Source organism: Pseudonaja textilis, chromosome Z (assembly GCF_049901715.1).
Source record: "Pseudonaja textilis isolate UNSWEBS1 chromosome Z, rPseTex1.2, whole genome shotgun sequence".
NCBI lineage: Eukaryota > Metazoa > Chordata > Lepidosauria > Squamata > Elapidae > Pseudonaja > Pseudonaja textilis.
Window position 1 is genome coordinate 37,982,724 of NC_142008.1, and position 23,997 is coordinate 38,006,720.

Genomic DNA, 23,997 nt, shown 5'->3' on the forward strand with positions numbered 1-23,997 from the left:
TAACTCCTGCTGCCTTAAGAAAGTTTAAAATATTCTCAAAGATCCATCTCATCCTGGGCACTCTTTTTTTGAACTATTACCATCTGGCAGATGGTACAGAATATTAAAAAGAAGTACAAATAGGCTGAAAAACAGCTTTTATCCCAGGGCAGTAGCTTTTTTGAATTCTACTGTACAGTGCAATGTTGATGCAGTGTTGCGGGTTTTCGGTGTAATGTGTGAAGGATGTTTGTTTGTGTTTATTTTCATGGTCATGATATGCACTAAAGATGGTGTTCGATTTCATTGTATGAGGTGCAATGACAATAAAGTAAACTAAAACTAAAACATATGAATACAATTGAAGCCCTGACTCTTTCCAATTGTGATAAATATAAAAAAAGGACACAACTTCAGTGATATCTCCCCATTATCTCCTTGCAATGTTCAAAGGAATAAGAAGAGCCTACGAAACATAAAATAAAAACTCTGCTTATCATACTAGCATTTTCAATGAATAATTTCTGCATGGTGATTCTGCATGGTGGATTAATTTATTCTCCCTTCCCCCTCCCCCTTCTCTCTCACACACAGACTATGGTCCATCTATAAGTAAGCTAAAGGAAACATAAAAGAGCAGAAGTAAATAGATTTCTTTCTTTCTTTCTTTCTTTCTTTCTTTCTTTCTTTCTTTCTTTCTTTCTTTCTTTCTTTCTTTCTTTCTTAAGCTTCAGCTGAAAGAAATGTAGCACACATACACAAAAATTTAAAGATTTTTCTACAAATTAATAAAAGAGCTCATAACAACCACTATGATCATTCTACATGCATTCAAATGTTAATGAATTCCATCTCTTTGCATTTCTAAGCTTTTCCGCATATAGGGTACAGCTCCAGAATTTGCAATTTAGCAGCACCTGGAGAGCCACAGTCCCTGCTCTCAATTGTAACAAACATTTCCCTAAAATAATTTTATGAAACAGCAGGGTTGAGATATGCTATTTTTATCTGTTATGGATATTAAACCTTAAAATTTCCTTATTAGGTAACTGTTAGACTATTTTCTTATTGTAGGCAGAAATAGTATGAACTTTTTGCAAGACAGTTAGGTATTTTGTGACCTTGCCCTGTTTAATCTCATTTTATCTTTCTTACATCAGCATAAATGAATAAATGGATGATAATTTCATTTAATAAATTTCATTTCATCTACTGATCAGAAAATTCTTGGCTCCAATGAGCATATTTCTGAAATAAAATATTTATGATATATGCCTGCTTTAAGTTATTGCTTAAATTTGAGTAAGTAAAAAGGTTTAATTTTTATAACTGCTTGCTTTGGTTAATATAATAATATTGTTGAGAAGAAACAATCATGGTGCATAATAATAATCTGTGGTCTAAATATAATTGAATATACAGGAATTTTGCAGAAAATTTACAAAGAAATGTACAGTTTTTAATAACAGAAATAAAATATATTTATTTTTGAACAAAAGGCATTTTAACAATTTTAAAGATGTTGCATCAAAACTCAGTTTCTTTGGTTACAATATTCTAGCTTTTTCAACATTTAAATTTTATTTTGCACTTGTCTTGCTTTTACAGTTTTGCTTTCTTTGGACTTTGAAGCATGTATTACAGAAATAAGATTTATTCTTAAAGTAATGTAAAATTCCAGATACATTTTGATAAAAGGTTTCATATTTTGAAGATGCAAACAAAATTTGGGCTGATGAATTCCAGTGAAAAAAACCAGCAGTCCTTCACTCAGTATGAATGTAAAATATAAATTATTTTCAGCCTAAAATTTAACAGATGATAGGGCACCATCATAGTTTCAGCTCATACATCCCAATATATAAATATATCACAGGCTAAAAAGCTCTATCAGGTAAAAGTGTAAAATAATTATAATAAAAGATTAGAAAAATGAAGATTGCAGAAGTATTAAAAAGAATATAAAAAACTTTTTAAAAAACATCTGTGGCCTGTATTTGCAGTGGTAACTTGTGCAATTAAAATTTAATGCTTAATAATTAAGTTTATTAACATTGCAAAAACGCCAAGAGAATCTCATATATAATTTATGCTGATGCTAAATAAAGTCTGGTCTCCCATCATGCAAGAGAAAGTAATTCATTGTACTGCATGTCTTCCAGAGAACATCCTTGCAATAGTTACCCAAAATTCAAGAGTTTCTCCATAAAAATCTCATTTAGGTAGGCTTGACTAGTGATCTCTGAATTTCTTGGCTGCTATTTAAATCAAATCAAATAATGTGTTCATTATAACAAATTATAAAATCTTTGGGGATGTTGTTAGTCATTGGTTTGAAGGCGTGTGTGAAATGGTAGAAAAGGGGATTAATGTTATGTTTAAATCAGGGGTTTTTGACTGGATAAGCATGCTAGGAAAGACATTTGAAAAGAATGTAGAAATTATGAGTAAAGTTTGCCAGTTTGAATGTTAAATGTTAACGTTAAAATATTTTGTAAAATAATTTGTTTTATGTTTATGCCTGGGATATATGCTCATATTAATATAGTAACACTGAAGTAAAACATTTCAGACAAAGGAAGAAGGAAGAGGAAGAGAGAGGAAATGGGTAAGAGAGAACGGGAAAAGAGAGGGAAGAGGAGGAGGAGAATGGAGAAAAGGAGAACGAGAATTTTCAAGAAATTTGGAGACAAATTTGGCACCCCTAATTAAAATCCTTAAATATCTTCATATCTATACCCATCTCAAATCCAGATGGTCAATATAGCTAATGCTTTCTAAAGAAACCAGATATTTCATGTCAGATGCCTCTACAGGAACTAGGGATGTGATGTGTCCCATGGCCTAAGGCATATTGACAAGGGATGGCCATTCCACTGCCCAGAGGATAAAAAAAAAGCATGACCTTTTCAACACTGCCCCTCTTTTCTGGAGCAGCATCCCCAGAGATTTGACGTGTTCCAATACTGTTCAGCTTCAGAAAAGTAAGTGAACGCTGGCTACTTTATCAGGCCTTGAAAATGAAAGAAAATGAGAGAGACTATTTCTGTGTATGAGCATTATGTCAGTTATCATATCATAATCAATAAAATAAAATACAATATAACAACATTCTAACTCTTAATAGCTATCTAATTTGCCAGATTTTTGCAGGCCAAAGGGCTTGATCTGATTTGCTGTTTCTATTGGTGGAACCCCTGAACTCCATTTTTCTGCTCATCCAAACTGAATATAGTTGATTTTCTTCTGAGTAAACAAATGTGAAATTGTATAGGTAGCATTTCAGAATATCACACTGGATTTTTTTAAAATATAAAACATAATCAATTATGTTTATAACACCTGCAGAAGACAAATGAACAAATATTCAGTTTCTTACTTCATTGCTTTGGTTTTCAGGCCTCCACATTCTTCTATTTTGCATCTTTTGGACCACAGAAGGTGTTTCCATGGTGACAAATAGATGTTACATTTATTTACTGGGCAACCAGGAATGACAATGTCAGCAAATGACATTTTCTGTTCTTTTCTCTCTTTTCCAGCTGAGATTTGTTTTAGTTAATGAAATTGGCAACAGAATGGGCAGCTATTTTTTTCCCCTTCCTTCTTGGAGGGGTAAAAATAAGCAGTAGTTAATATGCCTCTGTAATTCTCAGAACAACACTTTGGAACCTCTGGTTCCATTCATTATGCAAATAGCTATTGGGATATGCAGATGCCGGCTGCAAAGTGAAAAGTAAATTTCAAATTTCACTCAAGGGAAATGATGGGAATACTTTTTGCCTTCATTCGTGCTACTTAATTTTCACAGGGCTGACATTGTAAAGAGTTACATTGTCTATCTGAAAGATTGGTTAAGAATCTGCTGTGCCTTTGCATGCAGGTTGCGTGTGTGTGTGTGTGTGTGTGTGTGTGTGTGTGTGTGTGTGTGTGTGAAGAGAGGGGGCAAGGTTCTGTCCATACATCACATTCTTTAGGATGGAGCATCTTTAAGAACCTCTCTGTACTTCAAATAATAAAAAAATGACATTTGGAAAAGTTGAAGGAATACTTTGGTACAGTGATATTTCTTATGGTCTTTAATCTCCTTCAAATTTGTTTCAGAAATATTTCTGGAGAGTTAAGAAGACACAGAAAGGAAAGCTACAGATTTGTGGCAGTGATATTCATAGGAATCAGTTTTACATCTAGAACCACTAAACCGCCAGATTAACCTGCTTAAAAGTAAAAGTGCCGAAAAACAGCTTAGAAGCGGCTTGAAAAAGCGGTGTCTGGGTTCGCAGTGCCTCAGGGAAGCGGCAGCTGCCCTCGTGTGGAAAAAAAATTCCCTTCAGTTGAAGTGAGGCTGGCAGCAAGCTGTGGCTACAGGGAAGACGACGAATAGGGGAAAAAGAAGAAAAAGAGCCTCTGTAGAGCTTTGAAGCATTATGAAGCAAATCAGACAGTAGTCAGTTCTGGAGAACTATGAGCCAATCTTTGGCCACAACCTCTTAGGGCAAGACTGAATCATGAACTGGGGAAAGTGACAGTTGACAAGTGGTGTGGCAAAGATTATAGACTCAGTCTCCGGGCAGAAAGGCATGTGTCAACCCATCCGTGGATTCTCTAATTGTCGTGCTGGAGAACCTCTCCAGTTCAAAGGGAGGGAGTCAAGGATATCAAAAGGACAGCTGCACAGGTGTACCAAGGTTTTGCTCCTTTTTAATCTGTATTGTGTGTGAGAGATGCATGTTAAAAGATAGTGAAGCTTTGGAGATGGTCAAAGTCACCATGTTGATTCTTTTGACCTCTATGGTTGCCTCTATTTACATTAACTCACATTGATATTTCACATCAATATCTTACTCTGGCTGGCATTTGCTCTCCAGAGCAGCAAATAACCTGGTCCCTGGATCTTTAAGTCTGGCAAGCTCTCCATACCAGCTTTTCAACCTATACCATAGTTTGTTTCTATAATGTTTATGTTTTAAAAATTGTTTGCACTTTTAGTTTGCCTAATAACAAAAAGGTTCTGTCAATACATCACTACAATCGTATAAAATCAAGAATTAAAAACACAGTGCTCAGTAAACCAGCAATGGCAATCATTAGCATAATGGATAAAAATAGCTATTCCAACTATTAATCAATCAAAAATATACCATGTTCTGAAGGAAAGACATGCTTTTGCCTAATGTCATTTCCTCAGATGATATCAAAGATGAAAAGGCTCTCTTTTAAAGATTACTGGACCAAGAGAATGTATTATATACATGCCTCATTGAACTGTATAAAATATAGAGTTAGGGATAGGGACTGGAACTGGTGACTTGGTTCTTAAGCCATATGAGCACTAAGTGAAACCCTGACTGTGCCTATGATCGTATTTCAGCTTTGCTTTGTTTTACAGACCTTTGAAGATTGTAAATAAAAAATTACTTTTAATCACTTTCATAACTTCAAATGGTTGTTAAATAAGGCAATTATTAAATAAGGACTATCTGTAAAGTTTGGATATCCTCAGTGCCCTCCTCATACTGACAAATTTGACAGTGATTGATAGTGGGATAACATGAAATTTTCCAACTGATCATCAACAATTAACAATTAAATGTTTAAATTTCTGCTTCTGTGGGAAGGAATTGTTGCCAGTTTGGCTGAGACTGGGACTGTTTTCCAAAGGAAGACTCAGATTAATACTGATGATCTGACAGGGACAAGGTTTCAAGTAATGAGGCAGGATTGGAAACTCACATGCAGAATTCAAAGCAATGAGACAGAGATAGCAATGGGCATACATGAAAGTATTAGAAGATGAAATTCTGATGAAAAGTTTTGGAATTGTGGAGCAAAGCTTATTCTCTTAAATATTGAAATAATGTATTATTATTGTTTGTTTAAATCCCATAATATAAAGTATATGTGAAAATTTCTCCTGGGAAGCATAATAATGTTTTTTCCCTTAGAATCTAAATTTTCATTAAGTGAAAACTCAGCAGATAATCTTCCCATCACAATAATCTGAGTTCCAAATATATTATAAAACCTCCCATCTTAATCTGTTGCAAGACTGCAAAGGAACCAGAACCATAAATATCAAATGAAATACATCTTTGGACAACAGAGACCATTATTAAACTTGTAACCTAAGCAAAAAGCCAAAATAGCTGGGTGATGCAATTTGACATAAAACAACACAATCCAGTCACCTTCTCATCCTTATGTCTGTTTCATTTTTGTTTGACAGCAACTTGATTTTAAATGGTAACCACTTCATAATTTCCTCCTCATGGGTCCTGATACCCTTAGCATAATTACTAGCATGCCAAAGAATTTTACATGCTGTGAATTCCAGGTATGCCCTTTGTTTTCTTTTCATATTTGAACAGAAGTGGTGATATCGTAAGCATCATTTCACCATGAACCTGCAACCATGGGGAGTAGCAAAAATGCCATGGGTTGTGAAGAGAGAAGGGGTGGTGGTGGAAAAGTGATCTACCTCCACATGTCTGCATCCCTTATTCAGTTTCTAATTCTTTCTAAGAACTTTTGACTTGCTACTAGAGCCTTGCCAATTCTTGTCTTTGTAATATCTCCACTATGCACTGGAGGAAGACTTCATAGGATTAATTCAGCTTCTTCCAGGCCGGTGATATTTATGATTATATTGATACAGAGGCAAGTCCCCCTGTTGCTATACCAAAGGGCAAGGTACCAGGCCAACAGGCTTTTATAAGTATCAAGTTGCCCCATATATTGTTTGGATCTTTTTGTTTCTGTTCAAGTTGCAAATCTGATTAGTTGTAGATTTAAGTGAATGTAAATATCAAGAAAGCCCCATGAATTGATCTGAAGTGTCATTATTCTAGTGGATTATTATAGAACTGATTGATTCTCCTAAATATGATACTGCAGTTAATTTTAGATAATTCTTAATGGAATTATGATAGAAGGCTCCTTTTGATGCTAAAGTATAACACTTATATCAGTCCTGAGGATACTCTGGTGTTATACTGCAGTAATTAAATTGCATTCAATATACTACTGTATTATGAATATGTAGGATGCAAATTCTGGCATTCACAGCTAGCCAATTTCCACACGCTCTCAAAATAATTTATCTACTTATTAAATTTATATGCTGCCCATCTTGTAGACCAATGCAACTCATATTCACAAAAGAATCCATATCCACAAGTGAGTTATGGCCCTTGATGACATGAAGACTCAGATTCCTCAGGCCTCCTTTTTTGAAGATGTAAATTTGGAGTTATTTTTAAGGGACAAAATTTAAGGAAAAAATTGGAAATCAAGATGGGAGAAGACTATGATTTATTGTTTCCTAATGCCATGTTTAAAGTTGAATCTCCCCTAAAAGATTGGTGGATTTGTTTTCTTTGAAAAATTGACTATTTCATAGAAATGGGTAGCCAGTCTATAGCCAGTATTTTTTTTTCCTATGCAAATTCTAATAGTCTTTTATTTCTCTGCACAGGTTAATGAAGTTTTTGTAATCTCAGCTTTTTAATCCATATCTAAAGTTATGTATGAATAATATTGTTTTTATGCAATATAATACAATAATATTGTTTTTATAGACAACCCATATAGGCCTGTTAGTCAATGTTTCAGAGATATTTTTTTTTTACAGAAAGAGAAATAGAATGACCAAAGGCAGGCAAAAAAGCAATGGCAGCAGAAGTGACATCCCATTGATTTCGCTACTGAGTTTCCTTGTAGGAATCTAGTCTTCTCCCATCTTGGTTTCCAAATTTCTCTTTAAATTGGAAATCTCTCCTTCCCTTTCCTTCTCCTTCCCTTTTCCCTTCCCTCCCCTTCCTACCATACCCTATCCTATTCTTTCCATAAAGTTAGCAAGTGGCTGCTGTTGAGTGGAGAAGGGAGAGACGGGATTGTAAGACTTCCTGGCAGTTGCTTTGGAATGTTGCAAATGAAGACCACGTGACTATAACAGTTGCCCAGCAGCAGCCACAACTAGCATGGAAGCAGCCACAACTATCCCAAATTTCATGGGTTCCAGTTTTTGGATACATTCTGTAAGTTACCCCATTTGAGGTCCATAAATAGTTGCCCTACAGTTTACTGTTTTACCCAGTTAAAGGTCATGACAATGAGAGTTTAGTAGTATATAAACAATTTAAATTCTTTGCAACATTTCTTTCAAGATCCTGGCTATTTGTAATTTAAGCAGAGTGTTACATTTTCTTTTGCAAATTTTCTGGCAAGTTGTCAGTAAGTTCACCTTGATCTGGGCAGCTCTACAGTTTATCTTTTTCAGCATTTAATGTTTGGTTTTCCAATATTTAATGTTAGTAAAGTCTTCATGTATTGTATTTTCTTCTTTTGGAATAAAGTTTGGTTACTTTTTTTCTCAAAAAAGATTAGTTATCTTCCAAGGATTGGAAGGAAGCACGAATAATCTAATCACAACTTCAGTTTACGTTCCAGAAGGTTGCATAATTTTAATATCTCATTTTTCTGCAGGTTAACCTTTTAATTGTTAAAAAGGCAGAAGAGGTTTTAAGCCCTATGTCTCACATACTCTCAGATAAGACATTATCTGGAAGATAAGTGGTAGGAACAGAAACTGCAAAATGACAGTCCCAAATTAGGAGGTAGAGATAGGATGTGAATATCCAGAAGATTTCCTGGAGAGATAATTGGGATGTAAAGTGGAAATACTTTACAGGCTCAACCTGGTTCATGAAAAGATACAACTGGCAAACAAGATGAATCTGTGCAAAAGCCCCCTTAGCCATGGATGCTCAAACAGAAGCCATGAATCTAAGAAGTCACCCAAATTGTGCACTAATTCAGACTGGGCAATTGCCACCCTGTCTAGAGTAAAAACTGATGCATTAGCAAACCCCAGGGAGCCAAGGTGTCATATTGCTAAAAACTCAAGAAGGCAGTGTTTTTAGTATTTGGTATGGGACTGTGCAAATTTTTTTACTACCGGTTTTGTGGGCGTGGCTTGGTGGGCGTGGCAGTGGAAGGATACTGTAAAATCTCCAGTCAGAGGTGTATTTGCCAGTTCTCTGAATTACTTAAAATTTCCGCTACCGGTACTCCAGAACTAGTCAGAACCTGCTGAATACCACCTCTGATTCAGAAGTATATTCTCTGATACTCATTAAAACAATGAAGCCTTTTTTTCAGGCATGCATGCATAAAATGACATAGCAGACAGATCCTAAGCATGTACTATATGCATATAACCAGTACTTCTACTTTTTGTTGCAGGAAAAAGGGTGCCTTGTTTATAAATTTCTAGTAGTTAATTTTATTTGATTTTTATATATCCTGTGTATGATATTAATAGAAAGATATGCTATAAGTTGAAATGTTTATGATAATTATAGAGCACATGGCCAATGCCAGAAAAACTTGCAACTGCAGCCTCAGTGGAATGAGGCAAGCTTTTAGATTCTGTTAAGAAAAGAAAGGTTGTGACATTTTGTTTCATTTTGAAGAGTTAATTCTCATTCAACAGTGTGTCATCCTGTTTTGCTGACAAGTTGATCAATTTTCTCTTGCTTGCTGACATTTGAAACCAATGTTTCTCATGTTGCAAAGATGCCAAGAGCCTAGGCAACATCATAACTCAGTTGCAATGCTGTGAGCTTCGGAACTGGGCACATTTTTTAATCCAGATGTTTTAAAGGAAAGGCAATTCAGCTGTATCTAAGAGCATGAATTTATTTAAGTTTAGGAGTCCCCAGAATAAATTAGGGTGTTTGTGTTTTTGACCACTTCATAATTTCTAAATTCAGTTTTTTAGGCCAGGGGTCCTCAACTCCCAGTCTGTGGCCTGGTGCTTTGTTGGGAACCAGGCAACGCAAGTGGTGGGTGAGCAGGTGAATATGCAAAAACATCCCCTTTTTCCTGCTGCCACTGCCACCGCTGCCAGTGCTGGTCCACAGAGCTGGAAAGATGGGAGACCACTGTTGTAGGCAACTCCTTTAGGAACATGGTGTAAATCTCTCTACTAAATCATGTGGACTCAATAATATTTTTTGCTTTTAGAGTAGCTAAAATGTATGACTGCACCTTTGTCACTTGTATCCTTTATTGACTATTTGTTAATATGATTTGATTGCTTATTGTATCCTATGACTATTATCAAGTGTTGTACCTGATGATCTTGACTCTTGACAAATGTATCTTTTCTTTTATGTACGTTGAGAGCATTTGCACCAACACAATTTTCTTGTGTGTCCAGTTACACTTGGCCAATAAAGAATTCTATTCTATTCTATTCTATTCTATTCTATTCTATTCTATTCTATTCTATTCTATTCCATTCTATTCTAATTTTGTTCATATATTACATCCTACCCTACTTTCAGTAGCTATAATTTGTAAATCATTTGTCAATATTTAATTTAATAACATGTAGGAGAAGAAGTGGCAGAGGCTGGGGGAGAAGTCCAAAGAGGAATCAGCCTAGAGCAGTGGTGGGATGCAGCTAGTTTGTACCACTTCGGGAGAACTGGTTGTTAACTTTCTGAGCAGTTTACTGAACTGGTTGTTGGAAGAAACTATGCATTTCTATTCTGTGCATTGGCATGAGCAATATATCACCTTAATTGAAAATTAACACGTGGCCCTGGACTTTTACACCTAATATAATATCTGTGGCTTCCACTGAGTTAATCATCTATAGCTTCTTCATGTAGAGTTGTTATGCTCAAGATAAAACAACAACAAAATCCACAGAGTGGATAGATTTTACTCTAAAGGGGAAGAAATCCAGAAATGTACTTATGCTATAGAGACAGATAATATTTTTCATTATTTCTTTTATGCTTTGTTTTTGCCTTACAAAAACACATTACTAAAAATTAGAACAAAAAATAGAAACCCTAATAGTTAATTAGCTGTAACCATAGAAAATTAATATAATGTGTTTTACTTTAATATAGTTACATTTATAGTTGCCAGTAAAAGTAAATTTGCAAATGTTGATTTATTTCTTAATTTACAAAAATTACTAAAAATAAGAATTGCTTGAACAAGATAGTTAGAAAATATGTGATATGCATTATTACATATTTTGGATGAACTTACAACACTAATATTGTCTAAGTTGTAATTTAGTAATACTTTCATTTATTAACATGATGCAATTATGGAGATAACCCAGGGCAATTTTGCCATACAACTGACATATACCTGCCTGAAACAAGTACTTGCTCATTTCACCATAAGATTCTTAGTCTCACAAGGCTACAGTAGTGGAAGATGGCAAGATTATTCCTAGTCTCTTTCTGAATATCACTTTAACTTGCTTGCCATTAAACCATTTTATTTCCATTCTACCTCCCCATTTGCAAATAGTTTTACTTTTCCTTCCTTTCCTTTTTTTTCTTTCTCTATATACATCTGTAGGCCCATTTTTGAAAACTTATGTATTTCTTATATTCCATCACAGCAGGTGGATGAACTGGGCAGTCTTTTCTGAGCTTACAAACTAAATAGAGTCAGACCTACTTAAAGAGAAAGGCCAGCAGGGAACCATCTCACAAGAAAATAGAGAAAAATCATTTCCAAAATACTGCTCATATCACAACATGGACATGTCTATGAAATCACCACGAGTCAAACTCGACATGAAAGCTACTTACTAAGTCACTTTTGAGGCTCCCTTTGTTGAAAAAAGAAAGATTCAGAGCTCCTAAAGAGATTACTAATGGTCTTAATTTATATGCCAAATTAATAATGAGCAAAATCAGATCTATATAGCAAATTAAAATAAAACTAAGTATTTGATTAATATATGATTTGGAGAGGTGTTGAGGGCTGATGAAATCTGACAAAAATCAGTATTTGCTATGAGAGAAGAGAGGCTTAAAGTATGCAACCTTGCCCTTCAAGATATACTGTACATTTAACATAAATAGACTGAATGTTAATATAATACACGATGTTGCAGGAACTGCAAATTGATATAGTGCTTGTAAAAACAATATATTACTTGATTCATAAGGTTCCTGTAAAAAGGCAAATGAAATTGACTTCAAATCAGGCAATTAAAATTGACTGATTTTTGTCATTTAGAACCATTTAACTAACTTGGAAAAAGTTGCCTTGAAACAATTCAAAGCCAACTCAGCTAACATAAAGACCCTTGTGACAACAGCTTAGGCCTTTTCCATGACAAATGTGTGGGCAGTAATTAAGAGAAAAATGTTCTGCATTTTATGTGTGGCATCATTATGCGAATATTGTATTATAGTATTTTAAAATGACATCTACAGAATCTATTTTCTAGGTGATATATAAAAATAAGTACAATATCCCTACATTTGAGTAATAGATGCTAGCAATTGTTCTTTGGAAAATGCTTTTTTATTGATTCTGCAAGAGTGTACTTTCAAAATTACATCTGGAAAACCAATTTTCAGCTTGGTACAAGTTAAGATACAACATTGACATGGTGATTTAATTATTGGATTAATATCCCAAGTTAAAATTACCAAATATTACACATTTTACAATAAGATTATTCCCACAAACTCTAATAAGAACTTGCCAAATTACAAATGAACAGACTTTTATAGTCTGCAGTAAGAATGATGTCTTCTTATTGAATTATATTGCTTGTTCTCAAACATAGAAGGAACCACTCAGAAAGAATTAAAGATATTTTTCAAACATGTTATTACAGTCTATAACTGAAACCTGGGGTGGAGAAATAAAGAAGTAGGATATCTTTTAATCTTTTGGCAATTAATATTTTTGATTCTATTCTGAACCAAAAACCATTATTCTCTTTTATTGACAGGCACTAATCTTAAATTTATGAGTAGATAAGATTTTGCAGATTTTTCAGGTCTGAATTGGAGGAGGCTATAATAATATTGCTTTCTACATTGTATCCTTTCTTATTGCACCCTGCTCCAAATGCTAGGCTGCTTCAACATTTCTCATAGAATATATCTGACGTTTTAGCAGCTGATAGTAATAGATTGACGTGCGTACTGTAGTTAATGCAGATTGAGAGATTTTTTAAAACCATAGTTTGTTGAATTAATCCTGATCACATGATGTGGATAGGGATATCCAGGAACATTGGTTTGGAAAATAGATTTCAGTTGTTACTTAGCTAAATTGATAATCAAATGGATCTTCTATATTCTATAAGAATTTATGGTACCACTCAATAAACAATTCTGGATTTTCTGGATACATTAAGCCAAAAAACAAACAAACATTTTTTGGTTTACTGGTTACTTGTTTATTTTTAAATAGCACATTCATTTTCAAAAGCCACACTTATAAATTTTGAAGCCTTTAAAAACAGCAGTTTCTTTCAGTGTAAACTAATTTACACACTTCTGACTACATTTAGTATCATTCATAAATAGAAGGATAGATGGACGGACGGACAGATGGACGGATGGATAGATAGACAAAGACAGACGTACAGACAGAATTTATAGCTGAGGAACTACAGTAACCACAAACAAAAACATATTTCTTTCAAATATTAAAATTTATGTTTTGACTATTTATATTTTTTAATTTGGTTCCTATTGTATATTGGACTTCAGAATTAGGAATAGATAATGCATAACTACACCAGATCACTTTTGTATCTTCAAATTATAACTTCAAAAATACATAGAAAGAGACAAAGAAATAGATATATACATTATCACATGTGCACTCACGCAGACACACAATTCTATAATCTCCTGACTGTTGGGGTGACTGAGCATTATGGGAATGTAACTCCAACACATCTAGAAGGCATTGAATACATTTTCCAGAGATTGAAAAAATTCCTCCCTCCTTCCCTGTGTGGGTGTGTGGGTTTGTGTGTCTGTGTGGATGTGCAGTTTTTTTATCTCCTGATGACTGTCTGGATTAGTCTCTATGTTTCAGAAGTGATTTGCCATTGCTTGCTTTCTAGGCTAAGAAAGTGACTGGCTCAAAGTCACTCAGATGGCTTCATGCCTAAGACAGAACACTTTGTCTCCTAGTTTTTACATCGCATTGGCTACCCTATGCAATACTAGTAAACCTGTATTTTCATGTGAAGGCTGGACACATTCACAAAAACTCCTCTTAACCTAATGTAGACCAGGCAAGTCACTGCAAAAACATTTATTCCTGAATTCACGAGAGGTTTTCATTTGGCTGCAGGGTAATAATGCTAAAGAAAGAATGAAAGAACCAACTGACATTCAGAAGGTTCTCTTGCCAGCCCCTGAACTCTGTGATAAGTTTTTACATCATCATTAATTACAAACATGAAGAAAATCGCAAGGACAAGTGGATTCATTGGCAAGTTGACAAACATATGGCCCATTTTGCAAACTATGAGGTTTTTGATTGGCATGGGAGAAGGACATTTTTGGAGAATAAGTTCAACCAAGATAAAGACAGCCACAAGCAACCATAATTGGATGTTTTTCCTGAAAAGCATTCTTCATCCTGAAATAGGAGTCATAAACTAGAACCTGTATCTAGACTTTTGACAAACAGAATGATGAAGCAGATGAGCACACCAAGGTGGCAGACAATTAGCTTCTTGAGGGAAGATTGTTATGGTTTATACATTATTTATACACAGTTGGAAACTGGTTTCCAAAATCTGTTCCATGCTATTCTTGGCAGTCTACCAATCCTGTTTTTAGTCTTTAGTTGTCAGCTTGGCATTTGAAATTAATGCTAAGTTGAAATAGGGTATAAAACAAGGGATGATATGAAGCATTTCTTGTACTTTTTTGTTCATCTATAAAATGTATGCTTCCATTATGATGTTCTCATGCCCCTTTGTAGAAGAACACAACATTTTCAAACCAGAGTTCAAGTACTGGGGTTAGAGGGAACATACAATTCATATTCTGATATTTTTTCAGAGAGCAGTAATTGGTTATCAAGGATCCCCCTGGCCATTCTAACTTTTTAGATTCAACTCTATGCATAGTTATAACCACTTATCTTGGTGTTACACATTTTTCAACAAGCAGAATACGAACTGATATGGATGCATACTAAAAAGTGCATGCTAAGCAAGTAGCGTGATAGGTGCACTTCCGTTCTGGCAAACTGATGCAAATATTTTGAGAATCTAATTACACATAGTCTTCACATGAAAATACAGTTCCTCAAGACAAACTTTCTTCATGGTTCCCTCATGCTATTTAATAGCACTGTTGTATTAACCAGCTTCTTGTGGCCAGATGGACTCCTGGTGCCTCTTATTGACTACAGACCCAGTGGTGAGCAGCAGAAAACTGCAACCCTACAGTTTCTTTTAGTTTTTCTTCCCAGCTCTGACCTAAGCCAAGCTACCACTCAAATGACATATTGTGACCTTTTCCCCCTTTGCTAAACTGGGCATGGGCAACAACCCTGATCTAGAATATAAAGTCAGAAAATGTACAATTCTCTTTTAGGCTATGAATGTAAAAGTCCCAAGCTCAGTGGACTTGTTTCCAAAGAAAAGGATTAGAACACACATGTAAGGCAATGCAGGCAATCCTGTATATGGTCTGACTTGGTATAAAACAACTTCCTAAGCAATGGTGGGATTCAAATTTTTTTTACTACCGTTCTATGGGCATGGCATGGTGTGGCTTGGTGGATGTGGCAGGGGAAGGTTACTGCAAAATCCCATTCCCTCTCCTGCTTTCCAGCTCTGTTTTCTTGTGCAGGGCAACAAAAGAAGACCCAGCCAATCAGCTGGGACTTGGGAGGCAGAGAATAGATGCGGGCAGGGACAGTCAGAGGTGGTATTTGCAGGTTCTTTGAACTACTCAAAATTTCCACTACCAGTTCTCCAGAACTAGTCAGAACCTGCTCAGTACCACCTCTGTTCCTAAGATAGGAATGGATAAGGTTGGACTCTTAGGTGCAAGTTTGGGCCTAAAATTAACTCCACAATTGTTACAAAGATATATGCACAGTCAGGCATGAACAAACAGTCAAGGCACGGTCAGAATTTTCCTGTTCCTTTTTCCTCTACAAGGAATCTTCTGGAAGATATTTTTTCCAAAGGGCATGGGGGAAAAGAAAGAAATAACTGCAAAAGTCCTAGAAATCTGAAAGAGGAAATGGTACCTACAGAATGCATGTTAGCATTGGTTTTGGTCTCATTCAACTCTAACAGCTCCACTGTGTACTGTGAGAGCTGTAGTGAATATTATATGAGGCTAATATTACTTTTCTGCCAACAGGGAACAAGACCTGGGGACTAAGTAAGCACCCTCCACTCCTTTTTTCCCTTTTTTCTGGCTATATTGTTATGCACATTCAACATAAAGTTTAGCCTCAGAATGCTTGTAAAATACTAGGTCATTGAAATGATAATACTCATTTGCTGCATTCAGTTTAGCACTAATAATCAGAAATTGTTGAAGAGGGATGTTTTTACATGGGACATAAAGTTTGTTCCCTCTCTCCCACTGCAACAATAATTTTCTACCAAATTATTTTGACTTAATTTTTGTGACCAAGGACCTATGCAGAGAACTCTTTCCCCAGTCTTGATAACTTTGTATGCATATGTTGTACAATGAGAAACTGATGGACTTTGTAAGATTTAAAGGAATTTATAAGATGTTCAATATTATTACCTCTATTCCAGGTCTGTAGAAAGGGAAGGTGACTTGACCTAAAGTCTACTTTTCATCCTAAAGCAGGACTGTCAAACTCCTGGCCCTCAGGCCAGATGCGTCACGTGCTGGCCATGTCCCCACCTGGTTTAGAGAAGGGGAAAAAAATCCCAATTCATCACGTGATACTGCTGTGACAATGTGAGTTTGACACTGCTGTCCTAAAGCAACTACTTCATTGTGTTGTTATAGAGTAAAAAGGCAATGATCATCCAAAACTCATTGAACAAAATTATGGAAAGCATCAAATAATATTTGATGGAACCATAAAGTTAAAAAAACATAAACATACAAAATAAATCATTAGTATCTGTAAACTACATATACTGTGGTAAAAAAATGGCATTATGCAGTTGACTTTTACTTACCAAACCTCGGTGGGATGTATGTAGCTTTTGTATGCTATATTCTGGGAGCTTGAAATAGAGAACAGGAAATGTTGTATTGTTAGTCATTTTTAATTATTATAAACACTGTCTTATTTTATGTTAAGTGCACATTTTCTTATAACAGTAATATCATTGGTCTGTCTTACTTCCTAGCAGTAATTAGATTTCATTGTGATAAACTACTCAGCTTTCAGTATCATAACTTATTCATTTGGGAATTGAGTTACTGCCTCATGAAATAGAGGATTGGTCTATTTAATTACTTAATTAAACATTCTAACTTGGTCATTGCTGAAATGCATTTGGATTCACTAGTGACATTTGGAAATGTGTGTATTTTCTCTAAGCTCTTGTTCTTAATAATCTCTTCCTCTATCCTGTTTTTAATTGTACTATGCTTTTAAGTTTAAAAGCTGCGTTCCTAGAAAAAGTGCAAATAACTAAGCAAATTGTTTTCATTCATTTACTTTATTTATTATGTACATTTGTTTCCGTTGACTCGAACCAATCTACTGGGGGCAAACCTCAAAAAGATTAAGAGAAAAAAACAGAAATTCTAGGACCTTCTAAGATCCGAAGAAAAAAAAGAGATATGCTGAATTTATCAAAAAGGTTCCTGAAAATAATAATTACCAAAATAGTATTCTAAACTAAAATTAGACCTATAACTGCTAAGAATAAAGCTTATTAAAATGTTCAGGTAATAGGAACCGTGGTGGTGCAGTGGTTAGAATGAAGTATTGCAGGCTACCTCTGCTGACTGCCGACTGCCAGAAGTCCAACATTTCAATTTATATATTTTCTGTTATATCTATTATGTGTGCTGCTCTTTTCATCAGGTGATTTGTTATATAATTTGATCAATCAATCAATTTACCCCTATTCCTCCAAACTTCTCAACATTGCAAGATAGGCAACAGTGAAAAATAATGCATCCCACCCCCACAATTGCTTCTTTTGGGGTTGAGAATGGAAACCTGGAGTGTTCTCTGAAGAGTTATCGAGAAATCATAATATGGAGATATTCTGGTTCTAAGATAAGGGGTAATTAAATGGATTTGTCATCAATTTGATATTAACTTAAATTTTGCAATTTGGTCCCAGGAATTTGAACACAGAACCATATTAAGTATAGTTTTGAAGATAAAAATATTAAGGTTTAAATCTAATGGAATATTCAGGGAAGACTTAAAATTCAACCTGCCAATTTCAGTACTGCTAATATGCCATTTTTATTTCTATCACCAGTTGAAAATGCTGAAATTATGAATGAAATGGATATAATCTAATACTGATTATTCTTATTGTTGCCTAACTCAGAAGAATTGATGACTAGAATGGCTGGGGTGGTCTAGGAGTTGAAAACCAACATATCTGAAGGGTTTCAGATTGTGGAAAAATAATTCAATCGAGAAATGGATATTGCATGGTATTAAAACAGTACTCACTGATATCTTGATATCAGATAACAGATAATCAGAGTTGGAAGGGACCTTGTAAGTCATAATCCAACCTCCTGCCCAAGCAGGAGACCCTACACCATTTCTGACAGATGGGAGTCCAATCTCTTCTTGAAAGTCTCAAGTGATGGCGCTCCCACAACTTCCAAGGTATTATCATCATACATGAACTTTCATAGCTGCTTTGTTTCAGAGAAGAAAGGAAGGACAGTGCAATCACAGTTTTTAAAAATGTCAAATGGTGGAGCTATCACATAACTTTCAAATAGTTAAAACCCTGTAGGAAAAGCTGCATTCAAAAGGAGTTGTGAAAATGAATCCAGTCCTTAGGAAATTGTATAAAAACTAAGTATGTAATAAGGAGAAACACTTTTTTTTATTATTCTGACTGCTTTGTTCCACCGAGGTTAAGTAATACATTCTTTTCTTTTTCCTTTCAACTCTGCTTTAAAAAATATCATTGCATTATTACTCTGAAGCCAGTTTGTGTGGTACAAGAATATTAGGTTTTTCCATATTATTAACAATATCTCATGTGACACCTTTTATTAGTCAAAATGTTTGGAGAACAGAAAGACAATGGATTTCATGGGAAAGTTTATATATGTTATGAAATATCATTGCTGCCAAGGGAATCAATAAAAGGAGAGACAAGAGTATACAGTATATGTTCATGGACTCATATGGAATTGTACCGTTCAAAGGTAAAGGCATCTTCTAGTCAGACCACACATTAATCTTGGCCTGCCTGACCCCAGGAAACCCCAGGTCACACAGAAAAAAGTACCACCTGAGCCTTTCAGCAAAGCCTGACATTTTGAATGAAATTGATAGGAGATTGGCAGACATCTCAATCAAAACCGCTAGAAATCCCCTCAGGATATGGAAATCCTTTACACCCACAAAAACAATAACATTGGCCAAAGGTTACATGCCCATTCAGGTAAATACCAGACAATAATACCTAGTAATAAACAAAAAGTTCCCTTCCTCCCTGTTACTTACACCTGCAGTTGCAATGTTAATTATGGAGGAAGCCAGTTGATATGGTAATGAGTGGAAAAACTGACAAGTTTAGTAGGGTGCCTGACCACTGAATACCCTCTTTTGGCCATCCAATTAATTGCAGTTTGCAATAATTCTGTGTGTGTGTGTTCTACTCCTGGGAGGAGCAAGGGGAAGGTAACTACCTCAAACCTGTAGTTGCAAACTGAGTTTACTCTGTAGCCTACTTTTTGATTACTGTACTGCATGTTATGTTGCCAAAATTAACTCTGCCTCTGCTCCAACAAACTTTCGCTGTGTGTTCCTAGATTCAAACTCAAAACTTTCCTCTCATATATTTGTGAATATTTCTTTATATTATACAATATGTTTATGTAACAGGTTAGGTAAAATACAAAATTAGGAACCAATGCTCCATATAATAGCGTAAAATTATGCATAATGCTTTGCAGGGCAAACATAATCACTGTTCCCTAAGAAAAACTACTTAAATTTCAAGAGTATTGTAATGGAATACTTTACATTCAGTTAGTAGAAGTGTATGGGCACAAGCAGTGAGCAATCAATGGGGTGGCCAGAATAAATAAATGAAAACCAGAAGAGGAGAAAATTATCTGAAACAAAGTTAAAGGGGAACTCTAGAGTTTTGGACATGATCCTACATATTGCTGTCCATGGCCTCTTTAGCCCAAGAACATTGCCCATCTCCTGCCTATATTATATTTAAAAAGTTTTTGAACTCTCATATAAAGTTTGGCACATTAATTGATTCAATCTTTTATAATCTAAAGTGGAAAATTTACACACTTACCATCTGTCTACTTTTTGCTAACCTGACATTGTCCAAAAATGTTAAGCCTTAATTCCCATCATTCATGCCACTGACCATTCTGGCGTGAGCTAATGAAAGTTGCATTCCATAGTTACTTTAAGATATAGGTCTGAATGTGAATCAATCAGCTTTCTATTCTCATTAGCCCAAAGCTCCTGTATAATTTTTGGTTGATAAGGACATTAAGATCCCTTTCATATGTACTCATGTATCTCCATCCTGTATTTGTGATTTAATTTTTTTCTTCCCATTTAGTACTTTACATTTATTCTCATTATATCACATTGTATTAATTTCAACCATCTGCTCAAGTCTGTTTTCATGGTTTCAATTTTTTTCTCTCTCTTTTTTTAAATCTTCCTAATCATTGGGGATTTCTCTTTCTATATATGATTGACCTTCTTTATAAAAACTTGTTGTTATGAGGAATTAATACAATGGTTTGATGATTTGCCCATGCTCTTGTGTTTTTTCTGACTTGCACCAATCTTCACTAGCCCACATATTCCATTCCACTAACATTGAGCTGTTAGCACTTTAATTACCTCTTACCTTAGGACTAAGCATGTTAATTCATTGTAGGGCCAAAGACACTTTGGTAGATTGTGGTCTAACATAAAGAGGAGGAATTCAGATCTCTCCCTGTTAATATAAGCTGAATACTTGACTGGCAACGCTTAAGTGAAAGCAAATAATTAGCATCCCATTCCAGTAGTTTTGTTTAGTTGGCTGACTTAAATGTAAATATGGGGGTGAGGATTTCTTTCTCCTGCAAAATATCATACACAACTTTACATTATTATATAGTAGATTGGGCTCTGATAGCAAATAAATCAATTTCTACAGTCACTGTAGGCAAGACCAACAGCCATCTGTTTAGCTTATATCAACAATGCAAAGGCTTTCCTAGCTGAATGCTGCTGACTCCCGCTCCAGAGTCCTGTCTTCTGTTGCACACTGGGGCCAGAGGCAACCACCATATCATAGAATTTCCACCGCACCAGCTGAGATAACTCATCCCAGGGGCTGCTCTCTGGAAGCAGACAAGCAGGCTGCCATGCTGCTTTACAGTGTGTTCAGCTGCTATCAGGATTTATAGAGTAATTGAGGGGAAGGGATGGTACGACTCCAGGGATTGGTTACAGGAGATAGGACTTTCATCTTCAGGTCATCTAACAGCTGTTGGGTGGCTTGTGCGGGATGACATGAGTGATGGTTGAGGCCCAGTGATTGAAAGACAGCACACAACCAAACATGAAGCACACAATACCTACAATAATAAACACTAATTGGCAATTTGACCAGGCACCAACAAAAAAGGATGTTGAACATCAAGAGGAAAAAGAAAAGAACCTGGAAAATAGTCCTTAGGTAGTCAGATGGTGAAACTGAAACAAAAAATTTAGACAAATTTGCTATTATAATCATTATTATCACCATTATTTTAAACATGGGGGGAATCTCCACTACAAGAGTTCAAAATGTTCCCAGCCTCAACCCAAATATAGTGTGAATTTAGTAGAAGACCCTGTCATTTGCTTCAGAGTCAAAACAGTATTCCTCCCCTCTCAAAGAAAACAAATAACCCTTGAAATGACTATAGGGAAAAAGGAATATACAGACAGTCCTCAACATACAATCACAATTGGGTCCAAACTTTAAGAACTTTGTTAAGTGAGTTTTGTCCCATTTGATGACTTTTCTTGCCACATTTATTAAGTGAATCACTGCAGTTGTTAAATTAATAACATGGTTGTTCAGTGAATCTGGCTTCCTCATTGACTTTGGTTGTCAGAAGGTTGCAAAAGATGGTCACATGGAAGTGGGACACTGCAACTGTCATAAATATCCACCAGCTGTCAAGCATCTGAATGTAAATAGTGTGACATGGGGATGCTGCAGTGGTCATAAGTGTAAAAAATGATCATAAGTCACTTTTTTCCAGTGCCATTGTAATTTTGAATGGGTACCAAATGAACTGTTGTAAGTTGAGGACTACTTGTATTGCATATTCATTATAAGAAGGTAAAATTTTCTTAGTTGAAGGTATTCCACAGTAGCCAATTTTAGTTAATTACTTGTTAGTAATTGTTAGTAATCAGCAGAATAAGTATCCTGATGCTGTGCATATCATAGCGGGGGACTTTAATCAAGCTGATTTAAAAGCAGCACTCCCTAAATTCTATCAGCATGTGTGCTACTAGAAAAGTAAACATATTGGACAAAGTATATACCAACATCAAACATGGTTATAAGGTTATACAATTACCACATTTGGGACAAATCAGACCATATGTCATTGTTTTTAGCACCAGCGTACATCCCTCTTAGGAGAAGGGCTCTGCCTATAATAAAGATAGTTAAATCTTTGCCAGAAGATGCTTCCCAACAACTTCAGGATTGTTTTGAGAACACAATTTGGGACATTTTTTACCAACTTGACCTAGAGGTACACACTGCAATTGTTCTGTGCCATATCAAACACTGCACAGATACTATCACTGTGGATAAATGTATTAGGATCTATACCAATCAGAAACCCTGGATGACCAAGGAAGTCCAGCGCCTCTTGTATGACAGGACCAAGGCCTTTAGGTCTGGTGATGGGGCAAGATACATTGTTGCCAGAGCTAATCTGAAGAAAGGTATTCAGAAGGACAAGACTGATTATAAGAGGAAGATTGAGGATAATTTTTATAACAATAACATGAGGCAGGTGTGGCAAGGGATTCAACAAATTACAAACCATCAACCGACCAATGTCTTCCCTGCTGAGGGGGATGCTTCATTGGCAGAGGAACTGAATTATTTCTTTGCTCGCTTTGAAGTGGAGACATCAGAGACTGATAAAATATAACCACCAGCCAATTGTAGCGCCCACCTCATTGTGGAGGAACAGGCAGTGAGGAGCATTCTAAGGGCTGTGGACCCTAGAAAGGCTGCCGGTTCTGATGGTATCTCTGGCCAAGTGCTTAAAGACTGTGCTGATCAGTTGGCTGGAGTCTTTACCAGGATCTTCAATCGGTCTTTATCCCAGTCCACTATTCCATCTTGTTTGAGGACTTCCACCATTGTTCCGTTGCCAAAGAAGTTTCCTATCAATAACCGCAATGATTACAGACCAGTGGCACTCACTCCTATCATCATGAAGTGCTTTGAGAAATTGGTCTGCCGGCACATCATTTCTGGTTTTCCGCATACATTTGATAAACACCAGTTTTCACACAGAAAAAAAAGATCTACAGAGGACGCTATAGCCATCACTCTTTACACTGCTCTGACTCATCTTTTAACACAATTCTTCCACATAAACTAGTGTCTAAACTTCTGGACCTTGGGCTTTCTAATTCAATCTGCCTTTAGATTATGGATTTCCTGTCTGGCCACTCACAGAGGGTCAGATTAGGTAATCATACCTCTTCAGCCCTTATTCTTAACACTGGTACACCACAGGGTTGCATGTTGAGTCCCTTACTCTATACTCTTTATGTGCATGACTGCATTCCCACTCATGCTAGTAATACTATTGCTTAATTTGCAGATGATACAACAGTGGTGGGACTTATATCTGAGGGCGATGAGTCTGCCTACCTAGACAAGGTGGACTGGTTGCTTTCATGGTGTGGAGACAATAACTTGGTCCTCAACACCAATAAGACCAAGGAGCTTGTAGTGGACTATAAAAGGAACAGATCAGATATCCA